The 15,332-nt window shown below is 38.0% G+C and overlaps 1 protein-coding gene across 1 annotated transcript in view; it reads left to right on the top strand.

The window, feature by feature from the left end:
- Positions 1–229: 229 nt before the first annotated feature.
- LOC146005516 (heat shock 70 kDa protein II-like) overlaps positions 230–15,332 on the top strand; it is a 38,802-nt gene continuing 23,699 nt past the window's right edge. Inside the window, exon 1 of the mRNA XM_083144761.1 lies at positions 230–314. The gene's annotated coding sequence lies outside the window, so the exon portion shown is untranslated. The remainder of the gene's footprint in view (positions 315–15,332) is intronic.

The raw sequence follows: 15,332 nt of genomic DNA, 5'->3' as shown, positions 1-15,332 counted from the left end.
ATAGTTGCTTGGCGGGCGGAGGAGTCGTGGCACACATACGACTCTTTGAACGTGTCGTTCAATTCTGGTGAACGAGTCGTTCACCGCTCACAAGAGAGAGTCGTTACTTTTGAACGACTCGTTCACGAACGACCCATCACTATTCCAGAATGTGCGCGGGATTTAGATGACGTGACGTGTTCGACTCGTTAGTAGTTTTTCATTTCCTCCTTCCTGTACTCTGCCCTGCTGACAGTCCAGTTGTCGAAGGATTTTGTTCAGTGTAGACGTTGTGAAAACATCAAGTTTCGTCTCTAATATTTCAAACCAGAGAGGTATGTAAATAGTTCTGATTCTTTTTAGAACGTTCATACATTCACAAATTACGGTATGATGTTATAACTGGAAAATGTATGTAGGGAAACACTTATTTTTCACTATTTCTTTTTTCACACTTGGCGGTTGGAAGGACAAAAATTGTAAAAATCGATATAATTAATGTGATAACGGTTTACCCAAATTTAAATGTGCCGAAACCTGCACGTGAATATCGGGGAATATAAATGTGCCGAAACCTGCACGTGGATATAGGGATAATCCATATTCAATACCACACCTTATCGTTATAAGCATTGTGGTTTGTTCAGTCTTAGCTATTGAAGCATTTTGCTTGTTTTTTCCCCCTCTCTTTCGTAGCTATGTAAATTCGGTAAAATTTCAGTAACCACAAACGTCTCTAATTCCCTTATTTTCCACATTGATACTTACGTATTCTGCAATCCTAAGGATTCTTGAAGGTGGCATTTCGTTTTTTCCACGCAAATAGTCTCAATTTTAGACATATCGAGTATTTTTTTTTGTTCTCTTTCGCTTGCGTTACACGCGATATGGCTGAGAAATCTTGACTAGCGTTGTCCATGATCAGTGGTTATGCAGTGTTGCAACCTTCTTCATAGCATAATACCTACTTTCGTGTTACTCATTTTGTATTTCTTTCCAGGTTCGAAAAACACGAACCGTGCACAGATAGCCCCATGAACCATGCACGGCAAGCTTAGGTTAGGTTCTGTTAGGTTAGGCAAACATAGTTAGAATAGATTTTTAAAATTAGAAAAATAGTTTTTTTCGTGTTCGAAAACCCCACGAACCATGCACGGCAAGGTTAGGTTAGGCAAACAGTTAAATTTGATTTTTAAAATTAGAAAAATATTTTTTTTCGAATTCGAAAACCCCACGAACCAATCATAAATAGCCTCACGAATCATTCATAAATTGCCCCACGCACCATTGACGGATAGCCCCACGAACCATTGACGGATAGCCCCACGAACCATTGACGGATAGCCCCACGAACCATTGACGGATAGCCCCACGAACCATTGACGGATAGCCCCACGAACCATTGACGGATAGCCCCACGAACCATTGACAGATAGCCCCACGAACCATTGACGGATAGCCCCACGAACCATTGACCGATAGCCCCACGAACCATTAATGGATAACCCCACCAACAATTCATAAATAGCCCCATGTACCCTTCATGGTAAAAGTTTACTATCCGTCGGACACCTGTAACTTCTGAGTTTTCATCAATTTTTAACATTCGTACTTACCTATCTGCTTTGCGGACCATTCCGTGAATGGTTTTTGTGGCTATCCATCCCGGAATCAGTGCAAAAATTTAAAAATATTTTGTCTTTTTGACTCAAATTTCCCACAGATTCCGGGCTCTGCCCCTGGGGTACTTGACCTACCGCTCCCAACCGCTTACGTGGCCCCACCTCCGCTCTGCTCCGGCTCCCCAGTTTTTTCTATAGACTCCTTGTTAAAGGCATGTTAGAAATTGGCCGGAGTCACTTGCCCTCAAATGAGCCCCATACTTTTAAATTTGAAGAAATCAGTTTCCAGGATACGGAAAACTTACCTGAATTTCACACAAAACACCTTCCGGATGTTAGACAATACGGTAAAAATTTACTTTCCTTCGGACACTTCTAATTTTTTTGTTTCGTCAATTTTTTGCATTCGTACTTACGTATCTGCTTCGTGGAACATTCCTGAAGGTGTATCAACGTTGTTTTGATGAAATTAATTGCAATTTTTTACATTACCAGTACGTCTTTCTGGTAGGCCTTTTCGCTTGCCTGAGTCACAATATGGCGAGTACACCTTCCTACATAATTGCTTGTCTTTTGTCAAATTTTTGACATTCGTACTTGCGTATCTGCTTCGCGGAACATTCCTGAAGGTGTATTGACGTTGTTTTGATGAAAGTAAGAGCAATTTTTCACATTACCAGTACTTCTTTCTCCTAGCCTTTCCGCTTGCCTCACACAATATGGCGCGTACACCTTCCTACATAATGACGCGTCGGGCTTGTCTTTTCTCGATTTTCAATTGTTATGCAGTGTTTCAACCTTCGGATCCAAAGAAATGCCCGTGAACAAAGTTCATCAGATCTATTTCTTATTGATTTTTTTTTTTTCGCTTTGTTTTACGAAGAAAATTGGAATCTTTCGTGGCGCTATCCGTGAATCCTTTTTGGGGCTATCCTTCCTGGAATAAGTGGGAAACATCTAGAAATTGCGGTAACAATTTACTATCCTTTGGACACCTCTAATTTTTTCGTTTCGTCAATTTTTCACATTCGTACTTACGTCTTTTTGCTTGCCTCAGACACAATATCGCGAGTACACCTTCCTACATAATCGCACGTCGTGCTTGTATTTTGTCAAATTTTACTTACGTATCTGCCTCGCGGAACATTCCTGAAGGTTTATTAACGATGCTTTAATCAAAGTAAGAGCAATTTTTCACATTACGAGTACTTCTTTCTCCTACATTTCCGCTTCCCTCACACACAATATGGCGCGGACACCTTCGTAAATAATGACGTGTCGGCCTTGTCTTTTCTCGATTTTCAATTGTTATGAAGTGTTTCAACCTTCGGAACCCAAGAAATGCCCGACACCAAAGTTTAACTATCTATCTCAACTGAACTAACCTATCCACGTGCCAATGCTTTGTGCGGCTATCAGCTTCGCGGAACATTCCTTAAGGTGTATTAACGTTTTTTTGATCAAATAAATTGAATCTTCACTATTTGCGTTTCAAATTTTCGAGTCGAAATTTCCCACCGGTTCTGGGCTCCGCCCCTGGGGTAATTGACCTACCGCCCCCAACCGCTATCGCGGCCCCGCCTCCGCTCTGCTCCGGCTAACCACCTGTTTCTATAGACTCCCTTTAAGGGCATGTTAGAAATTGGCCGGAGTCACCTGCCCCCAAATGAGCCCCAAACTTTTAAATTTGAAGAAATCAGTTTCCAGGATACGGAAGACTTACCTGAATTTCACACAAAACACCTTCCCGGTGTTACACGATACCGTTCTAACTCTCGTCGCAAACGCAGACAGTTCGAAACACTACATATCAACAAAACACAATCACGATGCGTCGTGATAGTCACGAAGGTGTACGAACGTGATGGTGTAGGAAGATGTACGCGCCAAACGCTATCTCCGTCGGAGAATTGATTTTCAACAAACAAACATGAATTTCAGCTATGAAACATTCCCACATCACACAAAACACCTTCCCGATGTTCGACAATGCTACAGGAACTAATTACGGTAAGTAGTTTCTTCTGTAAATATAAATAAATGTATCCGAAGGATAGTAAATTTGCAAAATAAGTGAAAATAAGGCTTTAGTTTTCGGAATGGAAACTGTCTATTTTCGCGAATTTTTTTGTTTCACAACCAAATACATATATTCCTGATACTACCACGACACCAAATTTTAACTATGTTTGCCTAACCTAACCACGTGCCAATGGTTCATTGGGCTAGCGCCAATGGTTCGCAATTATTTCCAATTTCTAGATCCTGATACTAACACGACACCAAATTTTAACTATGTTTCCTAACCTAACAGAACTAACCTATCCACGTGCCAATGGTTCGTGGGGCTAGCGCCAATGGTTTCCTTTCTTCACGACCCCATGTTCAATTAGAAAATCCACTGGATCCTCCACACCTGGTACAAACTTCACCACGCATCCAGGACACGTCATCCTTCTAACTCTCGTTGCAAATGCAGACAGTTCGAAACACTGGATACCCAATGAACATGAACAAAACACAATCACAACGCGTCATGATACAGTCACGACGCGTGATGGTGTACGCTCCAAATGCTATTCTTCGTTGGAGAATTCATTTTCAACAAACAACATGAATTTCAGCTATGAAACATTCCCACATCACACAAAACACCTTCCCGATGTTTGAAAATGCTACAGGAACTTATTACGGTAAGTAGTTTCTTCTGTAAAAATAAATAATTGTGTCCGAAGGATAGTAAACAAGTACCGTGTTGGGGTACTAATTTACTATTCCCTGGACAGATTTCTTCATTTTTACAGAGGAAACTACTTAATAAGTTCCTGTAGCATTGTCGAACATCTGGAAGGTGTTTTCTTTGATGTGGGCCTGTGGCCGAGTGGTTAGCACATCGCGCTGCGGTGCCAAGGGTCCCGGGTTCGAATCCCGGTCGGGCTTGGTTGTTTGTGAATGTCCATTCATCAATTTCATCACTCATCCCCATCTTCGCAAATTAGCCAAGAGGCACAAAACACGAAGTAAAATAAACTAAATCAATCAATCTTTGATGTGGGAATGCATCATAGCGGAAATTCATGTTTTTTGTTGAAAATTAATTCTCAGACGAACAATAGGCTTTGGCGCTTACACCTTCGTACATCACTCATTGTGCTTGTTTTGTTGATGTTCATTGGGATGCAGTGTTTCAACCTTCTGTGTTTCCAACCAAAAATAGAAACATGACCTGTCGTGGATGCGTGGTAAAATTCATACCGGGAGCCCCACAAACCATTGACGGATAGCCCCACGAACCATTTCCGGCAAAGGTAGGTTAGGCAAGCATAGTTAATTTTTTTTTCGTATAACAATGTGAAGCCCCACAAACCATTCACAGATAGCCCCACGTAAATCAATGCAAAAATGTTTTTAAAAAAATTACATTAAATCAGCTTTGTTCACGGGTATTTCTTGGGTTCCGAAGGTTGAAACACTGCATAACGAGTGAAAATAGACAAAACACAAGCACGACACACGAAGGTAGGTGTACGTGCCATACTGTGTGATACGCAAGCGAGACAATGCAAATAAAAAAGCACACGTAATGTGAAAAATTGACATTACTTACATGAAAAAAACGTGAATACACCTTAAAGAATGTTCTGCGAAGCAGATAGGTAAGTACGAATGTCAAAAATTGATGAAACTAAGAAGTTACAGGTGTCCGGGGAATAGTAAATTTTTACTAGGCATTTATAATGTGGAAAATAGGCACTAAAAATGAAAGAAGGCACATTTGGAAGTATCTTACTTTTATCTATAATTTCTGGTAAAATGTTAAAATCTACATTGGGAAGAGCTTTTCAATTTTGTTGATGGCACATAACTACAAGGTGTTTTTTTAAGTTCTCAACATTCATTGATAGTAGTCTGTTTTTCATAATAGAAAATGATCTTTCTACTTCGACAGTGATAGATGCATGACAAGAGGAAGAAGAATAATTTATTTTATAGCCTGTTATTGATTGGTTGTCATAGAAACTGGGTGTAAGATGTATGTGAATGGCTTCCATGCTTTAAGTTATGTTGTTTAATTTGAACCTATGTATTTTGTATGTCTTGTGTAAGTATAGATAAGAAATTACACACACACACAAGGCTTACATCTATGGCACAGTCGTACAGGATATTCTTGGTGAGAACTATGGATGAAGACGTCAAGAGGAGTACGCGACGATCATCATTCCAGCATAGGTTTATGCAAGAAAATATTATAGACTTAATCAATTTCTACGGTAACAACCAAGATTACACGGTTTGTGTATTATTTACAATAATTGTACAAGAACAGAGTATAAATCATATGATACAGATTGTGTCTGATATTGTGATATTAAGTTGTCCACAATTATGAATGTTCGGTTTGAATTTATTCTCAGAGTTCCGGCCAGATGCGGAAGAAATACAAGATTATTTAACGAGGTTTGAACAGTCTTGTTTAGCTCATGTTAATGAAGCCAGAAAAGTACCCATACTGATTGCAGGGTCTGAAAATTTTAAAGTGTTGAAAACTATCCTTGCACCTGAACCACTTGAACGTCAAATGTATTCGACCCTCAAGGACAATCTGCTTAAACATTATGGCCAGATGATAAACAAATATGTGGAACGTTTCATGTTCAGGCAATGCATGCAAGAAAGTGGCACACAATGCAACACAATTTATGGTACATGTTAAGCAACAAGCACTTAAATGTAGTTTTGGGCAGTACTTACAGGAAGCAATTGTAGACCAAACAATTGAAGGCATTCAGTCTGATGCCGTTAGAAATTACTGTCTGAACCTATATTGACTCCAGCAAAATGTCAAGATGTGCTTCAAATGGACTTAATTGAACGGGAAACTCAATGTTCGTACATCGTGAAAAGGAATCTAGTCCTAATCTAGTTGCATTTGCTGGAACACAGAAATTTAAACCAGGTTTCCAGTCCTCGCAAGCACACAAAAAGAACTTTGTTAATCCTCAGGATAGAAGTAATAAAAGAACTAAAGAATGTGATAGATGTTCCAGAAGACATGATCCTGGACAGTGTCCAGCAAGATATTCGATATGTTCATTTTTCAAAAAAGAAAGGTCATTGGCATGTAAAATGCAACTATAGGACAAAGAACGATGAACTTACGAGTAAGACAATTACCCTGGATCAAACTTTTAAGTCTAATATTAAACCTTTAGACGCTATTGTTAGTGAACAAAACGTACATAACGTATTTCATGGTTTGTCTTTATTGCACGTTGAAGTTAGTGATTCTCATCCGCCAGAAGATAATACTTGCACTATTTTGTCAAGCACAGACAATTCACAAGTGGAAGATGCTACGCTCACTCGTTCAAAAGTAAGGAGCATTAGTTTCATGCCAAAAACAAGTTGTAGATGGCACTAATGTTCTTGTGTCAGCGGAACCGTGCATAGTTGATCTGTGTATTGATAAGCTAATTGTACAATGTGAACTAGATACTGTTCATTAGCAAGTCTTTCAAAAAAATGTTTCCTCATCAGCGAATCAATTCACTACACTAAAGTTACAAGGTGTAAATAATAATACTTTGAAGTTGAAAGGTCAAGCTTTCATTGATTTATCTTTGAATGATGTATAAATTACCGGTTATATTGTGTGAAGATGACCTGTGTTATCAGTTGATTGGATGTTCATGGTTGACAGTATTCATCCAGGTTGGAGGAACTTGTTAGCACAATGTAACACAATGTTGACAAATACGTGGTCCGGACGAAATGATAACACAGATATTAATACTAAAATAACTGAAAGTGAAGGTTTGAGAGCGCAGCTGGAGAAGAAACTTGCCTAGAAAAAAAAAGGAGAAGGAAGAAGAGCATCTGAGTCAGTTGGCTCAGAAGGTGAGTGATCTGGACAAGGATGTGTATGGAGATGATTTGGAGAAAATTAGGGATGTGCCGAAGCCGATTACAGATGTATGAAAATCAGCCGAAATTGACACATCGGTATCGGAATCGGCAAAAATCCGATATTTAAACCGGTACAGATTATACTAGAGTTTTTACCTTCTAAGTTTTATATTCTAGTTTTGTAAGATTTATTGAAAATTTGGTTATGATTCGTCCTTATTGTAGAGTTTTTGTAATAAAATTATTGCAAACTCATTCAGAGGATCAACCTAACTATAAATCTGAAATAAAACAGTACATTGCTGAACCAGGATCTGCTGTTGTATTGGAAATTCAAAAATGAATATTCAAACCTGAAGCAAGTCCTGAGAAAATACTTGGGCATACCTGCTGCATCAGTATTCAGTGATTGAGTGTTCAGTGTTGCTGAACAGATTTGCGATAAGAGAAGAAGTAGGTTACTTCTTGAAGTGTTTCCAAATCTCGTATTTCTGAAGTTGAATCTGGCAGAACAGGAATTCATTTTGCATTTCAAAGAATTGCCTGTGTACTAATGTTTAATCTCTTGAGAATCCATGTTCTTCTTAAAGGTTCACATAACATTTTGTAGATGCAAATGTACATTCGCATCTCTTGAGAATATATATGTATCTACATAATGATATGCAATAGAAATGTACATAGCAAATTTATTTTTGTCATGCTGAAAATAGCATCCCATTTCTGTTTAATAATCTTATGTATCGGAATCGGTTAAATATCGGCATCGGTATCGGTTCCAAAAATTATCGGTGAGTACATCGGCATCGGTAAATTTTCAGCTTCGTCACATCCCTAGAGAAAATAATGAAAACAAACAGATTTGTCCCAGACAAGGAATTCAGTGGCACTGACCGTGGAGCAGCCCGCAGCGGACCTGTTCAGTGTGAGAAAGATGAAGACTATCCTTTCGATCTAGACCAGTTCTTGACTATAGCTAAAAGAGCTACCAATAGGCCTAAGGATGCAGAGGGAAGAAGATAACCAAAACCAACCAAATGCAGATGCTGGGCACGTGCCACTCAGAAGATCGAATAGACTTAGAAGATCCTCTGATAGATATGGTGAGACTAGCACTTGAAACTCCAGGAGGAGATGATAGATGCATGATAAGAGGAAGAAGAATTTGTATTTTATAGCATGTTGGTTGTCATAGAAATAGTGTGTAAGATGTACGTGAATGGCTTCCATGCATTATGTTTAATTTGAACCTAGGTATTTGGATGTCTTGTGCATGTATAGTTAAGAAATTACACACACACAACAAGGCTTACAGACAGAAGTTATTGGAGCATACATGAAACAAGCTAATGTAGCTGGACTCATTTCGGTAACATCATTTTCACCTTTTAGAATATCACATATTGTTTTCAATTGTTTCAAGTCCTCATTTGCACTCACTACCCGTTTGCAATTTTCCGCAACAGCTAACCCTTTTTCTCCTGGCACTTCCATCTGCTGCATAGATTCCTCGAAGATTTTCATGGATTCTATAAGAGTCTCACCTCTTTTCTCTAGCTTTGTAATTGTCTCTCTGGCAATGCACCATAATGTGCAAAAATAAACTACAGTTCATTCTTCAGTTCTGAATAGCACAGGAATTTTTTTCACTTCGCGAATTGAAGCCACTTTATTTTCTGGAAGAGCATCGATCACCTCACTGATTTTTTCAAGGTTATTAGCATAATATATAGGTGCTGATATCTAGATTCCCCATCTACCTGAATTTTTCAGGTTCGAGAGTGAGATTTCAGAAATATCTTCTTTGTGTTCGAAATCAACCTGTCCACTTCTGGGTGCAACACACTTAACTTCTTCGGCAATCCTGTGCATTGCGTGGGCTACACATGCGGTATGAAGCATGTTCGGGAAGAGAATTTTCAATGCTATGGCAGCCTTCTTCATATAGGGAGCTGCGTCACTGATAAAAAGTAACACGTCATCATGATGTACACCATCTGGCCAGAGCAGAAGTAGGGAATTTGAGAATAACTGAGCTATTGACGAACCATTGGCTCTCTAGTTGTTCTGACGTGAGAAGAAATGACAAGATTCTCTGCATGTTGGTTCCATAGTTCCAATGATGACGTTGGCTATGTAGCGTCCCATAGCACCAGGTTTCATATATTGAAATCCAGATCTTCTTTCCACCAACTTCAGCACGAATTATTTGCAGAGCTTCTTTGTAGCAGATGCTTAAATATGTTTTCTGCAGCATAGATTCAGACTGCATCGTTTCTTTAGTGTATTTCTCCAGGAATATCCTCAGTGACTTGTTTTCCACTTTCCAGAAAGGTATTCCTGCTTCCATGAAAGCTTTGCACAGTTCAAGAGAAAACTGAGATTGCCTGTTGGAATAAGTGGCCACTGTTGAAATTAGCAGTTTAGCAGCTGCAGATTTAAGTTTTGCTGTTGACACGTGCTGAGATACAAAGTATTTTTTCTCATGGTTGATTGTTTTTTCACATATCTTGCAAAGAAGAATAGTACTGTCTGTAGATGAGCTTTCACCAAATTCACGCACGTAACCATGTAACTTACTACTTGATGGCACACTAAATTTCGGCATGATGACAACTACACGATCTTTTCCCTCCGAAGTGCAGAACTAAACTAAAGATAGAGAACGTGATTTTGGAATCCATGCAAAGGCCCTTGGGCATTAGTGCTGTTTCTTGTCAATTACCTCCTGACACGGATGCTGGACATGACGTAATTGTGCAGGTGTTCTGCAACAGGTTTTCAGCAGTCAATCATGCACAAGGAAATGTTAACTGAAAGGCAGTATCCTAACTCAGCATGAAATATTTTTTTCTCGCACTTTTCTCCTTCAGCAATGTTCAATATTACTTAAATAAGCCGAAAATTATTCACATAAACTGAAGAAAAATAAGTACCAACAACTTTTTTTGGGAGAAAAATAATTTATATACATATTTTTTTTTTTAAAAAAAATGGTCAAATTTCATTGAGAAAGGCAAAGATAGGCAGTGGGTCCCGAATAGGCAAAATGAAAAGGCTTCTAAAACAATCGAAACAACATAAAAAATGTATATTCTGAAAAATTTTATCAATATATACAGTAGATAAAAAGAGGCATTTTGCCAAACGTCCAGGCTCTACTCATGATGGAATTAGTTTTCATGTGTTCCTTGCATTTTTCTTCCAGACGGCCAAAGTACTTGCAAGGGGCACAGGGGGGCAATTGCCCCCCCCTCCTCGATTAATTTTGTGCAAGTAAAAGTAAATTTCGTAAAATTTTCTTGATCGCTCCGCTCGCATTGTCAGCTATTCTTATAGTCAAAGTTCAGAGCTATAGCTATGGGGTGGCGGGAGTTGGCCATGGGAGCCAAACAATCTGTCTCAAAGAAAAATATTAAAGAGAAGGCCATGGCACCCCTAAAATTATTTGCGTCTTATTAAAACCATTTCTTTAGATGAAACTTAATATGAAATATTAATGATGACACTGATCTAAGAAGTCATTGATCAATCAAGGGTTTTCTATTTGTTTGTCAGGTGTGAAACACATGTATTTCACCTATAATTCGCACAATATTTTGCAAAATGGTTAACATAACCAGTAGGCAAACATGGTCTGTAGAGTGATTCAAGAGTCTCCCCTTTGAAGGAAATAGAGTCTGTGGTGGACTGAGGGACCCATGTTTTAGTATGTACAAAAAATGTATTTCAAATTTTTACACAGTTCATCAAAGTAATATGTAACCATTATTATTTAATTAATTCGATTTTTCTTGCATAACACAACACAATGGTGTTGTTGGATTCTCGTTAGATTCCTTTGTGCATAAAAATCTTGCATTCTGGAATCTAGGGGGAATCAATATGAAGCATGATTTATAAAGGGCTCCCTTAATCAGTTCTGCAGAAATACCCAAAGCTGTTGGAACATATTAATTGTTTATTAACATTATCGACCTTTAAATATAAAGTAGATACAGTCCCTACAGTAGATTAGCCTATTTATGTTAAACTTTATATTCTTTGGCAATCTGGAAAGGTCTTTATTGAAATATTGCTATTTGATGTTGCTCTAAGGTTGTTTTTTTTACTTATCTCTCTTGGGGGCGGGGGCAAGTGCCTCTGTCTACACTGCTATATCTGCCAATGCGACACTGTATGTTAAAAATTTGCCCTCTCTAGGTTTGACTGCCCCGCCTATAAAGAATTCCTGGCTACGGGCCTGCTTGGGAAAGGAGAACATTCTAGCACAAGACTGAAAAGCGTGCTTAGATTATCATCAGTTCCATGACTAACATAACTGGGAGTGGTGTCGTTCAGTTTATCGATTTTACATTGGAATTTCTAGATATCTTAACCACTGTAGTGCTGAATCAGTTGATTGTGTGCTTATTCAACATTCGAAGCTAGTTTGAAAGAAGGAACTAGCATAGTTGACTGAATTTTGCAATTTTTTTTTTTAGGATTAGGTTTCAAAAGTTAGTCTCGTAAATCCGTGTATACAGTGACGTGCACTGAGGAGTAGCTAGTCTAGCAGAGATAGATCAATCGATCTCACGTCTCTAATTATTTTCAAATCACAATATTTATTATCTTGAAGCCTCAGTTCATATGCAACACTTCTTTCCACGTGCTTTTCGTCCCTCGGTGTGATCAGCTGGCAAGGCTGAATACCCTAGCTGGCTCTTCTTCCGCCTTACCAGATCCAGGTATAGACAACCGCCCCAAGGGAATGGGAAGATTTCTGCCTGTACCTCCCTCGCCCCCTCATCCTCCGCTCCCATGGTTGTGGTTTTCTATCTCCTATAGGATAGATAGGGGGTTGGTTTCCCTTCGATTCCTTTGTAAATCCTCTAAAGATCTTAGGGGAAAATTTTCTGCAGTACTTATGTTCTCTGTATTTACACAACCTTTTAAACGTTGTACAATATATATGTATAATATGGGATGTAGTTTTATTTGTAAATGGATGGTAATGTACTTGTATTATGTGCAGAGAAAAATGTTGTGGTTTTCTTTTCTTTTTTCAAATGTGGAATATATAATGATTAAATAACAAATATTTACTCGCGCTCGCTCTTGTTTTAGTAGTATTTTATTTAAATATACTAATAATTTGGCCTCCAATAAAAAATGGGTAAGCTAAACAGTCATAAATAAGGATGTATTAATTTGGGCAAGAAAGCGCGCATTCTAATTGTTGTTGTTGGTTTGGTTTATTTTAGTTCACCTTTCTGCCACATTTGGTATCGCGAAAATGAGGATGAGTGATGATATAATGAAATTGATGAAAGGACCTCACAAAGAACGATTCAGGCCGGGATTTGAACCCGTGACGAGCGTGCATTCTTGTTCCTATGTTTTGTACTCTGCAGGGAATAATGAAATAATTTGGAATGTAGAATGTATCCCAGTACTAAAGAATCCAAGTGAATATTGTTTGAAGAAACTACAAAAAATTACTAAAAAAGAAACTGCTTAATTTTTGTCACCTTCCATCACTTTTTCTAGCAGTATAGATTTAATTGCGATAAGTAGCTATAATGAGCTTATGAAAGTCACGAGGGACAATCATAAACAGAGAACTCAGGACTCCTGATTTCACAGTGCCCTGAGTATGTACTGGGAGGAAAGTATTTGTATTTTTTTTCCTTTCTTTAGCGTCGCTTTTCCTTCACATTTTATCTAACTTCTGCCACGACGATGAACGTTGATTAAATTAAATGGATGAAAAGTGGTTACAAGGAACACTTCATGCACAGGCCAGAGCTCCAGCACGGATCCTTCAGTAACGAGATCGTGAGATGGAGAAATTATGGAAATCGAGTAATGCAAATTTTTTGGAAAAACGTTAATCATATACAAATATGGTGTTTCAAAAATCAAATTGAAATTTACGTACCATTGAGTAAATACGCAGTTTGCTTTACCGATACCCAAGTATCCGAATATTTAAAGCTTTCCACTCACCTTTGTTGTCGGCCGACCTCCGTGGGGTAGTGCAAGATGTCCCATATCGGTAGCCGGTGTGTCACGTGCCAGTTCCGACAACACAATGAAAAATGCAAGGAAGAACTGTTTCCCGAGAGCAACGATAGATGGCAGCGCGCCATGTAAAGAAGAGCAGAGTTCACTGTAGAAACTAGGAGCGGAGAAGAGCGATTATATATATTATAGTAAATGCAAAATATATAAAGGAAGAGTATAAAAATTATAGGAGTGAGTAAAATGTTGTATATAGCCAATTGCAATAAATAAGAATATGCTCGTATATGAAACAATTATGAAAGTTAATAAGTGAGCAAATGAATTCAGAAATGTATCTTCTTTTTGATCCTAGTGATCAAAATTTGATTTAATACCTCTGACGAGGAGAACATTGTCAGCTTTTGTGTTTGTTCGTCCCTCGGTTCGTCCCCGAAGCACTTACGATTGCGCTCCTTATTAGATGCACTGGTCCATAGGCAGCACTTGCTGTTAGCGATCCTGGGCTTTTCCCCTTTTGGTCCTTACATAGGAGGTGGCGCTACTGTCAATTTAGTTGCCCCTAATCTTTCTATAAGTATAGCTTGTGTCGTTTGTATAATGCCAAAGAAGCGGGGATAACGAGCGCATACATATAATAAATAAGATTGAGCTTTGAAGGCAAGGACAATAAATTAGAAAGAGAAGAAGCCTTTTCCCTAATCAAAGATAGAAAAGAAGAAGCCTTTTACAAAAATAGAAGAAAGAAAAGAAGCCTTTTTCCCAAAATAGAAGGAAGGAAAGAAGAAGCCTTTTCCCAAATCAAAGATAGGAAGGAAGAAGAAGCATTTTCCTCAAAATTAGAAGAAAAGATGATTTCATTTCAATTATACATACATATATATATATATTGGCGTACGTTTCTAGAATTATTAAAGTTGTCTGAAAAAGTTCCAGTTTACCAGAAGAAAAATTTGTGGAATTATTAGTTGGGGTAAATATTAGTAATGATCTATTTGAAAGAAGAAATTTTAGTTCTTAAATGTTAGTTCCTGTAAAAAGATATATAATACCCATCGTTGGAGGAAAAATCTATTCAGCAAGTTATATCTAAAGAAAGAATAATGACTGCTAATTTATGTCACCACTCCATTGAACAATGAGACCGATAGTGAAAGATCAAACCTGTAAAAGGAAAGATGCCAAAGAAAGTAATATGGAAAATGGAAACAACAATTGTACGAACAGAAGAGAAAGAAGATAGAACAGTTAGGCACAGAAGAAAGTTAATTACGAAGAAAACTCTCAGGAAAAAGACAATATGAAAGAAGATCGAATAGTATAATTAAATGAATTCTTGGTAAGCCTAGACGATTAAAAGTCATCGTGTATTTAGAAAAGTGCAAAAGAAATGGGTTGTAATCCCAGAAGTTAAAAAAGAATTGGTTGTATTCCGAGAATTGGGTTGTAATCCCAGAAAATAAATATATCTAGATACATGCTGATATGAAATTAAGGCTGAAGAATTATTGTAGCTGATGGAAACACTTAGATGGTCAGCTTAGAGAAGAGTGTTCTTTGAAACAGAAAAATCTGAGCTAACTGATAATCTGTAGAGAGATTGCTGAGAGAAGAAAAGGGTGAAACAAAAATTATTATTTTGGCAGGACATCCTCAGGTAAAGACTATATTTGAGAAAATTAGACTAGTAGACTTGCAGGAGATGAACTATTGAAGAATTATATTTGGTATTTAAACATAACTTGAGAGGTCAAGAATATTTCCGGAACGTGGTGATAAGATATCTAGATACGAAAATACAAAGAAGAGAGAAAT

The sequence above is a fragment of the Lepisma saccharinum genome, chromosome 23 (assembly GCF_977018435.1).
Source record: "Lepisma saccharinum chromosome 23, izLepSacc3.1, whole genome shotgun sequence".
In the NCBI taxonomy this organism is placed as follows: Eukaryota; Metazoa; Arthropoda; class Insecta; order Zygentoma; family Lepismatidae; genus Lepisma; species Lepisma saccharinum.
The sequence above is the reverse complement of the archived record's forward strand: the minus strand, read 5'-3'. Positions and strand labels throughout refer to the sequence as shown.